At 38.6% G+C, this 19,574-nt stretch overlaps 1 protein-coding gene across 1 annotated transcript in view; it reads left to right on the top strand.

Annotated features, from left to right (window-relative positions):
• The window catches only part of ankrd11 (ankyrin repeat domain 11), a 125,977-nt gene that overhangs the window by 926 nt on the left and 105,477 nt on the right, over positions 1–19,574 (top strand). The window lies entirely within an intron of this gene.

Raw genomic sequence — 19,574 nt, 5'->3', positions numbered from 1 at the left:
GTGGTGTGTCTTTAAACTAAAAATATATATATATGAACAGCAGCAATGCAGAAAACTCTTAGCTTTGATTTTAGACATTAAGACAGATATTGTCAAATTTAGACAGACTTATGATCAAATGTTCAATGAACAGAAATAGTGCAGGAAACTCTGAGCTTTGATTTTCAGACATAATTTGGACAGATATTTATTATCAAACAATAATGCAGGAAACCACAACCCTTTGATTTTTAGACATTATTTAAACACATTTTTACTTAAGACAGATATTTATGCACTGAACACAGGTTAAAATTATTAGATATGTATTTAGTATCTGTTTTATTACTTTAAAACAATTATCTTCTTATGGTTAAGCTAGCTTGTTTGTACAGTTTTACTTATACAACTCAAATAGTGAACCTTGACTATTCATATAAAACAAAACAACCCTGGTGTTTTTGATAGATAAGTTTTGCAGTGTTTCCCTTCAGATCCTCATAGATCCTCAGAGATCTGCCTGTTTTTGTCCCTAAACAGAGCTGCATAGATTTGGTCGTGGTGGTGCTGTGTAATGTAGATTCCCATCTGAGACGGAGTTCTCATTTTCCAGCTGTTGAATGCTGATTTATTGCATTGCGCAAATGTCCAGGTGAATGAGTTGACAAGTAAGCACACTGTATACGCAGATGGCCCGAGGCTTACCATGCTTTAGTTGCTGAGGTTCATTAGTTCTGTGCTGGTTTAGTCATTTCCCTTAGTGAGGAGGAGCAGGATGGAGGATGGGAACACTTGGTGCAGTGAGCTGAAATGTACACTGCACTGCAGAGAAGATACCTGCTGTAATTCCCAGCACATATTCCAACCCCGGGTAACCGATAAAACCTTTGAAACAACAGCAGTACACATATACAGACGTAGACTCGCTTTATATTCTTGTTATCAACAGATTTCACATGCAGAATGCGAGTCTACGTCTGTATATGTGTACTGTTGTGAATGTGAATTGTAAAATTGAAAAGCTGGAAAATGTTTATATAGAATCGTGATATCTCTAATACTAACAATCACAATACAAACCGGATTCTGGAACGCGGATCAGCCAGTTGTTGAAAATCATATAAAACCTACATAACACCATTACTGATGGTTTATTGTAATAAAAGTCAAAGGTCACTACTTGGAAAATGTTTTTAAAACCAGGCGGGTGTCCTGAATGTTCACAGAATGCTGGGTGAATTAAACTCTAAATCAGATCGGCCTGAAATTTACCATTTCACAATTCATTTTTAAAAAGATTAAAACCTATAAATCCTTATTTTCTTTTGCACAAGAAGAGCTAATGCACATGTGTGGATTAGCTCTTCTTGTGCAAAAGAAAATAAGGATAAACATTTTCCAAGTAGTGACCTTTGACTTTTATTACAATAAACCATCAGTAATGGTGTTATGTAGGTTTTATATGATTTTCAACAACTGGCTGATCCGCGTTCCAGAATCCGGCGCAAACATTGAACTGCGATCAAATCCTGGATTCTAACTCTGTTCTTAATTTACACACCAAAGTAAAGTCTCTCTCTGGTGGAAGGTTAAAACTCAAGCAACATGATTACAAGCTGGGAGCTTTGACTGGACTTAAGCAATCCTTGTTGTTATGGCAACACTGACGCTAAGCTCTCGGCCTTTGCACGTGATCGCTTTGGATTTGGATAAATCAGACCTGCAAAAATCTTTGTGAACATCACCATTCGTTCCCTAGCTGTTTCCTAGTCATCCACGTCTGCATGTACATTATGCAACTCTGTTCCTGTTTATATACCAGGATTTTGAGTACACTGGTTATGCTTGAGGATCATTGAGAATTCTGTTCACTGATTATTAGTTTATACTCAGGTCAAGTTGTTGTGTGTTATCTCGTGGCAGTCGTATCTCTTCATTCTTAAGTGCTGGTTTCTGAGTCCCACATGTGTGACATGTTCAAGATGGAGCTCGTTTTGTTTTGTTACACAGTGTGAAATTGAGACAGGAAATAGTGTCCTGGTCGAGGTTGCAGGGTCAGGGGTTGTCACTAAAGATTGGAATTTCTAGTAATGGTGACTTCATGGCTTGCTTCACTTTTATTAATTCATGCTTTTTGAGTGCAAAAGAGATTTTGTGTGTCCTGAGCGCATGTGCTTTTTTTTTAGCGAAAATGATCCCGGTAGAGATGTGGAATTGATAAAAAAAATTAATTCAGCTACATGTTCGGTTCTGTTTGGTGGCAATACATTAACTTCAAAGTTGATTTTGCAAAATACTTTTAAAAATTTGATTTATGGTTGCATTTAAAGTTGAAAAATATTGCATTTAGGATCTATAGGTAGCGAGCTCTAAACTGTTTCCACAGTGAACAGCGGCACGGCATCCTGTATGGATGGAGTGAATTATTTGCTGAGTTTGTTTAGAATTGTAAAATTGAAAAGCTGGAAAATGTTTATATAGAATCGTGATATCTCTAATACTAACAATCACAATACAAACTGGATCAGCACCTAAGTATCGTGATATCATCATATCGGGTGATCCTTATTGATTCCTATCCATTGCTTCCCATGATCTTCTTGTCCTGCGGTGAATATTTAGTGATGCAATTTATTTATGGTTAAAATCCTCTCCAAGGCGAATTTATTAAAAAGAAAACTGTTCACACATTGTGATAGGACATGATCGTGAACGTTTAATACTCAAACAAAGCTATCAGTGAATGCATGCTTCTTGCTAATAATAATGTAGCGTAGGCTTGTGTGTGTTTTCTGACTCGTGTGCGCTGTAGATATTACATAAGGTTTAAACTATTTAGGCCATTGAGTGCTTTTCCATGGTTTTTTGTCACTGACAGTGAGTCAAAACATACTGTTTCATAAGATGTATATGTTGTATTGTTTCTTTAAATAGGTTAATTTAATAGTGTTTGTAGTTTTTTTTTTGTTGCTGCTTTAAAACAATGTTATCTTTAGAAGCTCTGATTTATTTCATAATACACACGATTGTGCTGCTAATACTTAAGGGAAGGCCTGGGAGTTTGGGGGTTTAATCCAATTCCAGAGTTTTTCTCTCAAACTTTTTTTCCCCTTATACTATAAATAACTCGAGACAGAGGAAACACAGATAGATGTCCCCCCCCCCCACCAAAAAAAAAAAAAAAACAACAACAAAATGGAACAGAGAATGGTTTCACTAGCGTAGCACATTTTAATAGGTGACATCTGGTTCTCTAATTAAGTTGAAACGTTTATTCTGCCAAAATCCTTGGATCGATTCCAAAGAAAAATAATCTGCACATCATCCATGGAAGCTATGCGATTCCCGACTGGATAAGCGTCTGAGGTTTCTCCCATTTCGCTGCTTACCGGTGACGTGAAGCTAACATTAGCCGCATGTTTTATCTGCTCCTGTCAGGAGCTGCGTCACATATAAATCACCAGAACAAAATCAGATTATCCTAAGCGAGCGTCGCCGTGGGAGGTGAGAGAGGGTTTTATTTTCTCAACTGGAAGGAAGCCGTGATCATTCTGGATACGTTTTCTAGTGACCATCTTTGCACAGTATATATGCACATAAATGTTCATATAATATGCATATAACATGTATTAACACACACACACACACACACACACACACACACACATATATATATAGTGTGTGTGTGAGAAAGAAATTTGTTAGTGGTTTATAGATATGGACGTAAAATATGTTTTTTTTTTATGATTGGAGCGTTATATTTTATAGCAATCACAAATTCCCATAATTCCATAGTCTGTTTGTTGCATCTATGCAGAGTCTGTTTTGCTGCCCTGTTTATTCTTTCGTGGTTAAGTTGGGCAAATCTGTGAATTTATGTACTAAGTAGCTTTAGTACTTTGCGGTTAAACTGTGACTTACAAACAAAATTTGAGAAGAGACTGACTGTGAGAGTCGACTTGCACCGCAGAAGAGGCACGTTTACAGCTTTAGCTTTAAGGTCCGAGTTTTATAATTGGATTTTGCCCTCGCTCTGCATGTAACATAACACCCAGACTGATGTACTGTAGCTAGCACTGTGGAAACTTGTGTGTCTGATTTGACTGTAGCAGAGAAGTGTGTGTGTGTGTGTGTGTGTGTGTGTGTAAGTGAAGTTTTCCATCTGGGGAGGTGGTTGACTGCATTTGGTGCTGCAACAGTGAGAGTTGCCTCATTCAAGACTGTTTTATAGGCTTGTTTATTTTGGGTTGACTTTATTATTTTATTATACAGTATGTGTAATTGTCAGACAACAACACTGGGAAGAAAAAGTCCCTTAAAGTCCCACATGCTTTCAGTTTTGATTAACAGAATTTGTATTTTTTTTTGGTCTGTCCCAGATCGTTCATTGTTACCCAAATGTAGTTGATCAGCCATGAACCTTGATAGGGATATTCAACCTCATGTTGGTTTCTGGTTCACTGCTGGTTGCCGTGGTTACATTATTGATAGCACAGCTACCGAGAGATCCGATAACACCATTCCTCTTGTGATGATAACGTCCATTACAAGCTAACTTGCAAACCATTTGTTTCTCTCTAAATCTTATGTTTTCTATATTTAAAAAAATATATAATAAAAATAAAAAGTAATGATGAGAATTTTTGTGTATTAAAGCCATGTGTGTCATACACCAAGGTTTCCTGGTGTCAGAAGTCTTTTCAACCAACGTTTAAACAATTTTTGTTGCCCTAACCCAAACTCGAGACGAGCTTAAAGTCTTTTATCTTGAGCTTCCACTTCAGCTGTCTTTTGCAGTTCTGTCTTAAAGCTTTGGAAGAAATGGTTCAGATGTAAAGTAAGGGTAATAATAGGTTGTGTGTGTACCCTGGACTGTTCCTGGACTCTTCCTGCTCATGTGTGAAGTTGTTTATATCAAATAATTAGAAAGCTTAATAGTTGAGTTTGATGTAAACGTGAAGATTTGGGTATGTATTTGTTACATGAATTGCCTAAGGTTCATTAAACGTGTGTGTATGTTTGTGTGTGTCTGTCAGCCAGCTGCATATCTGTTCTCTTCCCTTTTCACGCTGAATTCAATGCAGTGTGTCTCTTGGTCATTGTGTGTTGGTTTCCTCTGTCCTTCCTCTTCCCTCAGCAATGTGTGTTTGGAGCGTCAGTGAACAGGAACATTCCTGCCTCTGTTTCGCTTCTCTCATTCTGTCTAAATGGTTTATAGGCACCTCCTTGGAAGCCAAATGCCATTTAAACCCTCTTTGAAAGGTTTTTCTCCCTCCCAGCAACGCACACGTATGCTCACACAAAAGGCCGTGGTTGTATTTGATGCTCCACATAGTTTTTTATTTTTATTATTATTATTATTATTATTATTATTTTAAATATCTGGATATACATAAGACAGAGCCAAGCCAAAAACCTGTGAACCACACAGTGTTACTCTGTTAGTTTCTCTTTCTGCAGTCTCTTGATAGCCTTGAATCGCATCACAATTTGGAAAAACAGTGACTTTACTTTAGATGTATTTATTTTTTTAGACGTATCCTGCCGAAATAAGAGAAGTTTCATGACTGCAATACCCGATCGTGCCCGAGTATACCATCTGAGATACAGCTGTAGCAGATGTCATGTCGTTATTGCATCATGCATGCACTCAGCATTTTCAAATGTGCACGATCAATGTGCTGAATACACACAGGATATGTGTGAAACAAACACGTACACCCAGCCTAAACCAGTTGCCTGGCTTTCCCATCGTACCATTCGAGTCTGCAGTGAATTCGGACATTTTGAAGGGTTGTGCTCATCGCTGCAGCACTGTTGCTATCTCTCTCTGAATCTTATGCATCAAAAAGAGATAGTCCTTTCTTCTCTTCTCTCCTCTGCTCTGCGTTTGCCGCAGTGTTTTTGCTCGAGATGCTTTCACCCAGTGCCTCTTTTCATCTTTTTGCAGTAAGCCCTTTTGAAATGAATCACACTCAGACTCAGAAATGTGTACTCTGAGGACTGAAACAGACGAGAACAAATTTATATATAATATATATATATATATATATATATATATATATGTGTGTGTGTGTGTATATATGTGGACACACTCACACAGCTGTATAATTATATGGATAAATATACGACCTTTGTTTATCGAAAAAGATGGTTGGCAAAGTATATTGGGATGTTTGTATGTAAGATTCATATTCATTCTAGGAATATTAGTCCTCCCTGTGTGTGTGCGTGTCTGTGTTTGTGCGCGTGCATGCACACTACGGCCAAAGACTGCAGATTCACTCGTGTGGGCTGAAGTGAGTAGGCAGGAGGAGGGAGGATTGGAGACAGCAGTTGTTATGATTGGATGTGCTGAGAGAGGAGTGATGTATTATCCATGTGTGGCTCACTGGGTGTTTGAAGCGAGCTGATAACAGAGAGGGAGAGCCATGTCTTCTCTCTTTCGAGTGTAGGCCTTTACATTTCTGTTTGTTTTTGCAGAATTCTTCACAGCTATAATACGTGTACTTACTTTGCTGGAATGATTTTGTCAAACCCATGTCTACTTCACAAACGGACTACAGTATACAGCTGTGTATCGGCTTTCTTAGGCGTATATGATTACGCACTGTGTGCGGTCGCACCAGTTTTTAAAAAAATATGAGGCTCCTTACTAAAATAAAAGCACAGACCTGTATTTGCATCATGGTTTATTAACTAGGCAGAATGTAGAGCAGAATTTCCTGTTGATTTGGCTGTTTTTTTCCTGATTAGGCGTGGGGGGTTTGGGGGCATTTTGGAGAAGGCGAGCATGGCCTGGCTGACTCTCAATCCCTGGCTCCTTTAGCACTGCTTTCCTTTTGATGGGGCAGCTGCAGCCATTCATTCGGCCCATTTACATTGAAATGTGGCGGTGACAGGAAGGGGGGATGGGGGTCCCGGGCACTGTGCATGACTGAAAAGCCCACCTAACCAAAGAGCAAAGGGAGCACGGCCACCGCAGGCCTCTGACACTCCATTGTCTTTCAGCGGCTCGGTGCCGAGTGTATAGCACAAAGGCTTAAAGTGCCTCCCTTCCATTCATGCCACTCGGCCTCTTTTAATGCCTGTCTGTTATTTATAGGTTGCCTCTTTTTCTGGGGATGAAAAGGGAACTGGGTTTTTTTTTTTTAGTAGTGCATGCAAAAAATAATAAAAAAAAAAAATAATAATCCAAGCGCAGAGTTTAAAGAAATTTTCACTAGTAGTTTTTGGACTGATCTGCTTTTTGTATATAGAGACGGTCTAACTGTGAGCTTTGTATCTTAACACCAGACTTGTTTAATATATTCCATGCTGGTTTGTTCCATTTGTTGTTCCATTTGTTGTTCCATTTGAATATTTTTGTTTTTGGGAACAGCATTATTACATTTGAATAAAATGTATTACCTTACAGAGGTTACTGATACAGGGAAAAATATAATATTTAAAGATGTTTGAAAACATCCTGGTATTGAACTATCCCAACAAATCCTTTTCGTTTCAGTCATATTTATCATGCTCTAGAAAACGCATGTCTGAATCTCACTGCCTGCCGCACTACACACATTGGCTGTGCTGTGATGTAGTTGAGTGTTTTTCAAGGTAGTTTTTAATGCAGACACTGCTATATCTCTTTTTTTTTTTTTTTGTGGACTTGTATTTATATTAGCCTCAAATTAACTTGTACCATGACCAGGAGCAATTGCTCCTCCCTCTAGCTAGTGTTCACATGATATTTGTGCTCCGCTCTTGGGCACATTTTCGTATTTAGACTCTCCGATATAGCAGGTGGCAGTATGCACCTACTTGGTTTGTGAGCAAAAGGGTGAGATTGGTGCACACGTGGAATTCAACGGAGCCAGAGGGCACTGGTGATGTCGCATCTGAAGAGCGATCTACTTCCGTTCTTGGGTACGATCGACTTTCATATCTGATTCAATATGTGTCCGAACATATTGGGGTCAAATGTTTTCAGAAATGATCCCTGGATCCTAATGTGAAAACGCTTACATGTATATCTTGCCTACCACTTCACTCTAATATGAATATAAATATGTGGATCAACATGACAGGAGTTTAAGTGTAAGGGTGGACATGCAGAGTATGTTCTAAGTGACAATTACAAAATGTAGTGTATGTGTTTGTTTGATTCATTTATTCTTTTCCAAATAATTCCTGATTATTTAATTTTTTTTATTTTGAATTGCTAATGTATGTATTTATGTTACTGTAAAGTAAGTGTAGTTACTAAGACATCAGCTGTTTGTATGAACGTATGTGCGAGTAGAAAGTCAGATTAAGTTCACTATGACCGTTTTTTTTTTTGTGTGTGACCGTTTTTGAAACTCCCATTACATTGCTTCAGCGCCTGTGGCCACATGTCTGTTATTTCACCCAAACCAGGCCAGTGTGTCAACAGACATCATGGCGCACTTTGACCTTGTCATATCACACCGTACAGTTTTGATAGGGCGGGTTTTTTTTTCTTGTTTTTTTTTTTTTTCCTATGGCTGTACGTTGGGACAGGTGCAGTAATCTTCCCCTCCGGCTCCAAGCCAGGCCCTGTGCATTCTCCTAGTGCCATTGATTGCCTGTGACTCATCGCTTGTTTTGAACTTGCCATTTCCTGGTATTGCAGCACAGCAAACCAGTTTGTGGTTCGAGGGGCGGGGTTCTTAACAGCATCAGTTTGCCGTGCTTGTGTGCTCGTTACTGGAAACGCGTTTGGCAGATAAACAGACGGTTAATTTGAGCAGTTAAAAATATTGCTTTCTCCTCTTTATTTAAATATTGTTCTGTATATTTTTTTTCTCTCTTGATTTGTATTTATTTCTATGCTGAATATTTCAATGACTAATTCTGATTTATGAACTAAAGTACTATTATTATTATTATTTTTTAATGGCGCTCGGGCGGTTTGAGCCTCTGAATGAAGCAGCACAGGTTTATTCTTTCACTATGTTCCTAGGTAGGCTATTATTTGATGATTGCAATTGTTAAAGGCTTTGTGTTGAGGGATCGTCACAATCCTTTCAGATATGTGCAGCAGATTTGTATCAGCAGGGTGTGTGTGTGTCTGTGTGCACATGTTGTTTATTCCCTCCTGTGGCTTCAGAATGGACATACCATAATACGTCCAAAAGCTTGCTCAGTGCTCCAACTGCATGTTTGCTTTAAATAGGATGCGTTTTAGCTTTTGTAAAGGAGACGCTTTTTATTATGTAATAAAAATCTTTCGTTATTGGCTGTTACAGCTTATGTTCCCACACGTGAAAATTCCATTCTCATGAAATCGCAAGATGTCACGACTTTTGCTGAACGTGTCTGATGTTGTTAGGAGAACGATAATGCTCTCTCTGATGGAACATTTAATGTTTATTTTGGCCGGTTTTGATCGAGACGATTACTTGCCATTAGACCGATTAGGACATCGCGCCCCACATCAGCGCGAAAGCCCCGCAGGAACCTCCATCAGGAAGCGGGAACATCTGTGACGCGACGTGAACGTGCACACATACGCAGAGTATTCTCACAGGACACCCAGCAGCGGCCTGCTTAGTTACAGTGCGCATCGAGTTCACTTAGTCTAAAGAAGCGCGCAAGTCTAATTTAGCACGCTAACAATACGGCAGTCAGTATCGGGTCTTTTGCTTTTAACGTTGCTTCTGATTAACGCAGAGTAATGGTAACGTTGCAAGGCCCTGAGGCGCTGCTGCATTTATGTGAAACGCTTTATGGGAAAAGCTTTTCCTAGAGTCATGTACAAATGATTAATTCCCATGGAGAGCTAATTTAGGTAGCCACATCCTCAGAATAAAGCTAAATGATTACCATACTTATCAGGCATGTAGTGCCTTATGAGTCTTTGTTGGGAAACGTATTTTCTGTAGATTACAACTGTGTCCTGGCTTCTGAGTATCATGGCTTGATAATGATGCAGTTCCATATTTACATTTAAGCTTTTATTTATTACTTTTCTTTTATTTCCTGTAAAGGGTTTTCAAAAGGTAAAATGGTGGTTCAGTAACCTCTGAGAGTTGACCCATCCTGGTCAAGATTAATATTGTATGCACTGATTTACATGCATATTAAAGCAGTAAGCTAGTTTTTGACACAGGCTTACTCCACCGAGGTCCATTGTTGGTAGCAGTGCTTGCTTGTGGAGAAACCTGTTTGATTTCTGCCGTTTCTAGTCGAACGTGCTTTATAAAGGGTAAAATACCTTGGTTGAACTTTGTTTAGTCACCTTGGAGAGCCAGAAAGGGGATTTCATGATGTCATGGTGAAACCTGAGCTGCATGTTGCAATAAAACAAATGTAGTCCGATTCAAGGAAACATGCAAACACCCTGGAAACCTTATTTTTTTCTTTTAGTGTTGGACATCATGATAACGTGGAAAGTTTCTGTTGTTAATCAATCTATAATGTGTCTATTGTAGAGATCTTTTCCTTTGATTTGACCAAACAAACTAGTGACATCTGTTCATTGCGTGGCATCTGCTTAATTTGTCCAGTATCTTGCTTTTTACAGACTTACGCTAATCTGCTAAAGTGAGCGAACATGCTACATGGTTAACTTCAGCATGTTTCACGAGGGTACACAACAGTCAAAAGTTTAAATTTATTTTATACATTCTAGAACAATGCTGGAGATTTCCAAACTATAAAATAACACACATGGCATTAGGTAATTGAGTAACAACTACCTAACAAGTTATTTTAAGACACAAAGGTCACCTTTTTGGGACTGTTTTTGCAAGAACAATATTGTCAAGTGCATTTGCAAAACCCATCTGGCACCATGATGAAACTGGCTCTCGTGAAGACCATCACAGGATAGAAAGATCAAGAAATTACCTCTGCTGCAGAGAAGGTTATTCAGAGTTACCAGCCTCAAAAATCACCAATTAATACCAACCAGCACCTCATGTTAGAGCTGTTATGAAGGTTTTACAGAGCGCAAATAGCAGACACATTTCAATATCAGTTGTTCAAAGGAGATTATTAAATATTTTGGACGACTTCAGTATTGTTTTACAGTGTCGAAAGAAAAAAAATCAGGAAAGACCCTTGAATTAAAATACCCCTTTCGCATGTTGATCAAATGAAACTATGAAGCTTGATGTTGGTGTTCTATTAGCAACCTGCTAGGCAGCTAACTAAGATGAATAATATAGGTTTTCTTTCTTAAACAACGAACTGGTATGTGTAGGTATTTTAAATTTAACAAGCAAATATGTATGTCTGTATGTTGATTGATCTAAAACTGTAGTTATATGTACAGTGGGATGCTTTATTTCTGATGCTTTGTGCAGTCTTGACATCACTCCTTAAACTGGGGGGGAAAAGCCTTGTGAATGAAACCTGTAGCAAAAGACATGCTCCCTATCTGGGTCATTATGTGCCCACCTAAATGGTGCACATAATGTTTAAAACTGTGCTTCAGATATCCTTAATAAAAATAAATAAATAAAGCATTGTTTGCACTTCTTTCTATAGACAGAGCTGATACTATACTTAGACAATTTGTCACCTAGATACCTTTATTGTCACTTTTTACAAGTTTGTACAAGTTTCACCTCAATTAATAAAAAGGTTTTTCCCCCCATTTTTATTTTACTGTAATGAAAACGTTCCAAACCGTCACTTTTGCCTTCTGTCACACCCCTGATATTCTCTGTGAAGTAGTTCTTAAAATTAAAAGATCTTTTTGTGTGCAAATAAAAATTCAACTTAAAGTAAGGTGCCAACGTTTCCCATCCAGGTGGAGAGAAAGTTTTCAGAGATTCATCCGAGACAATTCTGGTTGGTTGACCGTGAGTTTTTTATCTGCTGCATGTTTGGTAGAAGATGAGAGGAAAGCACAGCTGGTGCGAGATGTCTGTGGTCGGATTCGAACTCAAAATCTCTGGATCATGGTGCGCACGCCTTTCTGTTGTGCTGTTCAGGAGCTGTTGTAGACCTGGAACAGAATTGGTTAATATCTGTTCATTGCGCGTGACCTACCAAGCTGAGATTTTTGGCAGAGTATATCTTTACATGGATGCAAACAACGTGTTAAATAAAAACCAACCAATACAACAGGATTGGTTCAATTGATCTCGTGCGGCTAGTAATCCTTTTAGTAAAGAGTTGCCATGTAGAACTTTGTGTCTGATTACATTCACTAACAAAGCCGATGTGTGTGTGTGTGTGTTCTGCACATGTGCATTTGAGTCACAATGGGCTCAGAGCGCAATAAATTAGTTGTGTAAGAGAACCCAGACCATGCTGTGGATTTTAATTTGTTAAAATCTGACTTTGAGGTCAATCCACTTCTAAGGATGCAACTCGCACATGGTAAAACAGGAGAAAAATGTCGATTGAACCGGTTTCCTCTGCAGTCCTTCTCAAACAGTAACCTGAAATATTGCTAACATTAGCACAGGGCAAAAGCGTTATGTGTTTACCGACGTGTGCTTTTTATATCATTTTCGAAGCAACCAGGCCGTCCTTGACCCAGGATGTCACGGAGATATAAAACATTAAGCAACTTTATGGCAGTCGCAAACTCTTCTCCTTACCGCCAGTTTAATAATCACACGAGGATGATGTTTTGCTGAGACGGACATAATGTAAAACTTTTGTAAATACAAGCCCAGAGCGCTTGAAGAGCTTGATAACCTAACTGGACTGAATGTACTGATGGGAGTCTTGTGCTTCTCGTCGTTCTGGTAACCATTGCATTCCCATATGCACTTCATTTTTGATCAGCTTACATGCACAGTTTTAATGCATGTACACTGAAGAATCTGCAGTGGGAATAAATAAAATCAAAGCAAAGGAAATCTTTGCACATGTGCATTGCTAATGATTACGTTCTGGTTTGTGAGCATTACATTCATTTCTGTGGAAATGGTCACATCAGCGGTTTTACAATCCCAGTGCAGTCTTCGCTGTTTTTATCAAGAACACGACCGGGCAAGGAAAAGTAGCAAAGAGTGTGCGGTACGACAAAGGACTCCTATAAAACAATAGCTTTTATTGCCTTTGATGTTCCTGTGATTTTATTTTATTTTTTTATATATATATTTTTGCTGCAATGTCTGAATCATGTCAAACAGCGAGCACTGTGTGTGTATGTGTGTGTACAGAGAGGCAGAAGTACCTTCAAACCACGTGCAGCCTGTCATGAGATGTACATCTTGTGCAACACTCTCAGTTTAAGCCCTTGCACCGTGAAGGTCACCTGATTGCCTTCAGCCTACTCCAATGTGCGGTTTTATAGCGTTAGACACACACTGATACGCAGGAGCGATAACAAAGGAGCCGTCGTATCTCTAGCCTACAGAAGACATGACAGGATTATGAAATCTAATTCATACGCTGCGATATGCGGAAGGAACTTGGACGTTGGTTTTTGTGAATTTTTTTTTTTTGCGCTGTAAGAAAACTGTAGAATGAACAAGTTTATAGATACCTGATTAACCATGCTTTTATTAAGACCCAATGTTAGTATTTGTCCTCCTCTTATGCTTTTAGATTTCAGAGCGTAACTATAGTTGATTGCTTATTCAGAATAACATCAATTGACGCTTCAGAAAATCCAGTTTAAGCCAAAAGGTGCTCAGTGCGATTGAGGTCAGGGATCGTTTTAGAGAGCACTTGACCCCAAAGTCTGGTTCAATCGTACAACAACAAATCAATCAAGCCTAATGTAAATATGCTGTCAGTTTTTTTTTTTTTTTTTACTTTTTTATCAACTCGCATTGTGCACCGGGGCAGAAGTCAGGCTGGAACAGGTTAGGCCGCAGTTCTAGTGAAGGGAATATATAAAGCTCTACAACATGCCAACAAAACTTCTATACAACTCTATATCCTTTATCCTTACTACTTCTTTTATGGCAACAGTTTAATGAAGTCCCTAGAAATGCAGTTGAAAATAATCCAGTCACTATAAGATCTCACTGGTTCCCAGCCCACAAGCTACTACTCACATTTCTGATACCAGGCTCAGCTCTGGGAAAATAAAAATACACCCTGTAGAAAACCCTGTAAATAATGTAATGTAATATAATACATGCACATTTAAAAAAAAAATTTTTTATATTTTACAAGCGATATTAGGGAAACTGTCAGTTACGAGCCCTGTGTGGCTGTTGGAGTCATGTGATTTGACGATTCCTTTTACAGGATGTTAACATTGCGCCATGCCCGTGAATCCAGAACATTTAGCAATCGCCTATTTCAGCTTTTTTCTGCTCGTGCATGCGTGAGCCAGTCCTTAGTGCGGCTGAACATGTGCTCCCTACATCCTCCATGCCGAGACGCGTTACCTCTTGCGTGCCTCGGGTTCCTCAGGAAATGAAGGGTATTGAAACTCACTTATAGCTGCGCGTTCTTTCCGAGCTGTCGTGACTATCCAGCACCCCATCTTCGTTTCTTTCTTCTTCTTCTTCTTTCTGTTTCTGACTCGATCTCATGTGTCGACCAAAGCGATAAACTTTGTTCAAGGTTTATGCTGATTATAGGGCTGTGGTTAAAGGAAGACACATTTCCTACATCTGAGAACTTTTTAATTAATTAATTAATTTATTTTATTTTGTCTCATTTCTAGAATACAGCAATGTCTGTAGTTTAGTCCAGAATATGACCAGTCATTCTGCCTCCTTGTAAAAAGCTTCATTTGAATTTTTAGTGTATGCGTTAGCCGAGAAACAAGAGCCCAAGGGTCATTCTAGTGATTATATATGCATGGATTCAGAAGAAATTACCACTTTCACTTTAGGGTTGCCACCGTTACGCCGTTTTGATATCTGTCCTCCTGAGGATTATTTTTTTTTTTTTTCGCTTTTTTTTTATATCCGAGTTGATTGGGATCTTTCTATTTGAGACCTTCTGCTCTGAAAGAATTGTATTGTGTGTGTGTGTGTATATATATATATGTGTGTGTGTGGCCATGTTGTCTGCTCTTTGTTTCATTAAAATAGCATGAATAATTGAGCGTGTTGCAGGCCCGCGTGATGTTCTCTCTTCATTTCATTAGAAGCTGGCCTTTTGACCTTGCACCTCCCTTTTGAAGGCGCTTCTCTACCTTGTCTCTTGACAGGAAGCGAGAAGCAGGGTGTTGCTGTGGTTTGTGTATGAGTGTGCAAAGCTGTGCTCAGGCTGACTGCGAAAGCAGCGAAAGCCAGACTCTGACACATATTCTGTGTGAAAATGAGCCCCATAGTGAATTAAGTGTAAAGATGGCCGGTGAGATTAGTGTTTCAGGAGGGCGCGGTGTTCTTCAGGCTGTCTGTGAGTCAATACGTAAGAGCTGTTGATGCTTGTCTAGCTAGATTATTTTATATATTTTTGTTTATTATTTTTATTAGTATTTTTTTAAACTATTATTCGAAAATGCTTTACCCATGGTTCTAGTTACAGCAGCTGTTGAAATCAAGTTTGGTAATTCTTTTGAATAATGTAGGAGTTTTGCCACTTGCTTGAGGGCCCTCCTTTGAGCAGGAAGCACGCACACTTACGCGCACACACACACACACAAAATGTTTTCAGGAAGTATGGGTTGTGATTTTAGGTTTTCAAACAGCATCCATATTTTTTTTGTCCTTTTAACTCAAAATCTAAAAGCACATTATCTTCTTTATTATTGTTGTTGTTGTTGTTGTTAATAATAATAATAATATTATTATTATTATTATTATATTTAAAAGTATAATGCTGAGATTCAAGTTAAAATCTGCTAGCTAAGACAGTTTAGCTATCATGCTATGGCTATGTACTGTACACATGGCCTATACACTAGTCCATGCTTTCACGTTTTCATGTTTTTATCATAAAACCTTTTCTATCCATTTTTTTAAAACATCATTTGCTTTCTAATGTGTTCGGACGTCTTTTTATTTGAAATGACTTTAAAAAAAAAAAGCGATCTGCTGCATAACATCAGCACAGGATTATTCAAAAAGAGAATCAAGACGCATTATTATATTTTCTCACTCAGAGTTGTTAGAGGAGGAAGTATGACAGTAATGCTCGAGGTGGGTGTGTGAGGTAGCGTTGGAGTCTCGAGGCTGATTTTTTTTTTCTTCTTTTTTTTTTAAGTGCTACTTGCTTATGTGCCTCAAGCAGCTTGCTAGGTACGTGCTCGAATATTACATTTGCATATAATTACAGTGCTTTATTATGGTTGACAATATTATAACAATTATTATATTAGACCCAACACTACAGGTTTACGGCGGGCAGGTTAATCAGACCTGAGAGTAAAGTGTTCATTAAACACAAGCAGTTAAATTAAGCTGTTCAGAAAAACTCTCGCACGAGGAACAAGGTTTAATGGGGTCGCATCAGTGACACGGCCGTGACGTTCCTGAAAAATAATAGACTTTGGGCAGGTGTATTAATGTCTCCCATTGAACTTTTATCTTAAGGCTTTTTAAATATGCGGCCTTGGTCTTCAGTGTAGGAGTGTTGACGTCCACAGTGATACTGTGCTTATATTGATTGAGGTTGTACGTGTAAGTAAATAAATAAGAGTAGTGTCTTACTCTTGTCATTTCTTGTCATTAAACTTTTTCTTGGAACAGTTTAATAACTTTTACTTTATCAAGCCACACATTTATATTATTTTGCAAACCCTTTTTTCTATTTAATGCTTCACCAACATTGACTGTGGCACTTACTTGCACATCTGCCAGTATTGTTCATTTTAAAGTCAGTATAAGCGATCAAGCTTTTCATGCCTGGTTTTTGTATAAACACAGAAAGGACTTTATACTTTTATTATACACACAAATACAAAAAAGAAACAAACAAACAAAACAAAAAAACATTTGTCACTGCACCCTGTATTCAAAGCAAGCTTCGTGAAGACATGTCTTAGCGAGGCTGGAGTGGACGAACCTGGGTGGACTGTACACCGAACACTGACTGCACCTCAGATCTCTCTGAAATTCTGTTCCTTTGATCTCATTGATGCACAGCAACATTACAAAAATCTAATGGATAGACTTCCCGCGATAGTGCCGGTTATTATATTGATGCCAGATTGGGGTTTGAGAATCAGATGGCTGTTTTTTGTGCATCACATGAAGCGCCATCCTGTTTAATACTAAATAAAATCTATAACAAACCAATGACTGCATCATGTGTCTCAGTGTTACACTTTTGAAGAATTATGTGTAATATGAGCCTCGCATTAATGCGTATGCGCCTGCTAACGAGGAAATTACATCGTGCCAGTGAGCTACTTTTCTTTTTTGGTACAGACATTCAGAGGGAAAAATTTATCCATGCAGCGCTCTGAGAATTGTTAGTAGCAGCCTGGAAAATTCCAGAAAGATTTTTTTTGTCATTATTATTACAAAAAAAACATTCAGGCTTTGTGTAATGTCCTAAGGGGGGGAAGAAAACTTTCACATTTTAAATTGTGAAATGACTTATTATTATTATTAATAATAATAACAATAATATTTTTGTGATTTATCATCTAAACAGTTTATGTTAAATGATTAAAGTAAAAATGAAAAAAAGGTTCATTCTTTTCGAATTAGCGTCTGTGTTTGTCTTGATAATGACGTCTCTTTCTCACACACACAAAATCTTGGGAATTTTGTTTTTTGTTCTAAAAAACTATCAAATGCTCTGTACATTTCACAGATTTGCAAGCAAATTTTTATGTATACATCAAAAATAAGTGGCAATCAGAATGGCATCAATGTTTAACTAACAAACTACATGAAATAAATAATAATGATGTAAACATATTTATTGCTCCTGTACCACTGATTGATTAATGTTTATCTGTACTCTGTGTGTGTGTTTTTAAACACAGTTATATACAGCGCTGGCTTACTTAACGCTGATTAGTGGTTTAAAACATCTCTGTAGACGTGTCCTCGTCTGGTTTGATGTGTGATACAATGCTGCGTACGCTGACAAGTTGACAGCTGTCTCTGGGAAGCAACTATTATTCACTCAGAGTGTACCAGAAATCAGATTGATACCAATACATAAAAGTGGTGAGTGATAATTTTCGTAATGACATGAACTGCTGTGGTGCATGCGTGTGTGTGTGTTTTATACGCCTTAGATGTATATAGTGACTTAATTTGTTAATTTAATTAATATTAAGCAGCAGTAATGGGTTTTGTGTTGTGTGGCTGAGGTCATGCTTTCCTTCATCACTCTTGTGACAACTTTGCGAAAGCGATGTAGGTTTTAGGTTTAATCTGCGGTCAGACTGGTTTACCATCTTCACTTATTTCATTGCAGCCTACCTCGGTTTGATGAAAAATGAATTAATTCGTTGTTTGTTCGGCGTCAATTAATTTTTTTTTTTTTGTCTTCGACCCCCAAGCGATATTGGTCGCCACAGTAACGTCTTAACATCCGAGTAGTCGCACTCGTTTCAGTATTCTCACAGCAGTGCTCTCCCTCACTCTCGCAGCCGCCTCCTTTCCTGCCGCCAGACTCATTTTCCCCCAGTTCCCTTGATCGTAATTCTCCCCAGCTTTAATTCATGCATATCTACTTCTCCTGCAGAGACAGGTTTCCGATGAGGAGAAAATGAGAAAGCAAGGGGCAGCGTGGTTGCTTCACAGCCCGAGGACGATTGGAAGTGACACCGGGGCCAAGCCAGAGACAGGCGCTTTCTGAAAGGCGACTGGCGGCCCACACATACCTAGGGCCCTTTGTTTTGCCCTCAAGATCAGCTTCCATTACAGTTGAGACCCTGTCCCGGACTTTACCTCGATAGAATTAGAAACCCCAGTCTGAGACAATATATACCCCAGCTGGTAATGAAGCAAGGAGCGTAAAAGAGGACGATTGGGGGGCAAGATTATCCCCTTCTGGGAGCCTCCTTCTGTGCTTCTTAAGTCGATGTGTGACATCCACAGCTTCGTTAAACGAGTACGCCGTGTGCATAGCATTGAATAGTTTTCCGTTTCCCTTTAATTTCAGATATGCTGCATTACCTTCCTCTACTGCTATGGAAACGGCCGGCTGTAAACAAAAAGGCTTTTACAAGAGTCAAGGATTTTTTTTTTTTTTGTTGTTAAGAGAACTTCATGTGCTAGAAACAGATTCCACCCAGAGTGAATTGTGCATTTGTAGTAAAGATTAGCATCGCCTGTTTGTAAGTATATTAAAGTCTAAACAGTCCAGGTAATAAGTATAAGCTGGAACGAGTACGGTGATGCATTTTTGACAGCTTGACCAAAAAAACAACTCTTGGTTACAATCACATAACGGCACACTGCTGTGGCTTCATACACATCTGGTATTAACAGCTGTCTTCGGAGAGACGAGGAAGATTTTGTCGGTGTTGCTCCGTTTGGAAAAAATTCCCTAAAATCAAATCAGCGCATCCTTGCGATGCTGTTGCAGCATTATGTTTTATTTAACGTTGTGTTTCTAGGCTTTGAGCATGTACTCTGGCGCACCCGAACCAGTAACGCTGACTCGTACAGTCGCCGTGGTGTTCATTTATCATGAGATAGTAACTAAGTAATATATACATGTCACGTTCCTGCATGACTGTACCCTCTGAGATCGGTAAGGATGATTTAAGACTGCAAGAAAAAAAACAATGTTGTTGTATTTCA

Source organism: Clarias gariepinus, chromosome 3 (assembly GCF_024256425.1).
Source record: "Clarias gariepinus isolate MV-2021 ecotype Netherlands chromosome 3, CGAR_prim_01v2, whole genome shotgun sequence".
In the NCBI taxonomy this organism is placed as follows: Eukaryota; Metazoa; Chordata; class Actinopteri; order Siluriformes; family Clariidae; genus Clarias; species Clarias gariepinus.
The sequence above is the reverse complement of the archived record's forward strand: the minus strand, read 5'-3'. Positions and strand labels throughout refer to the sequence as shown.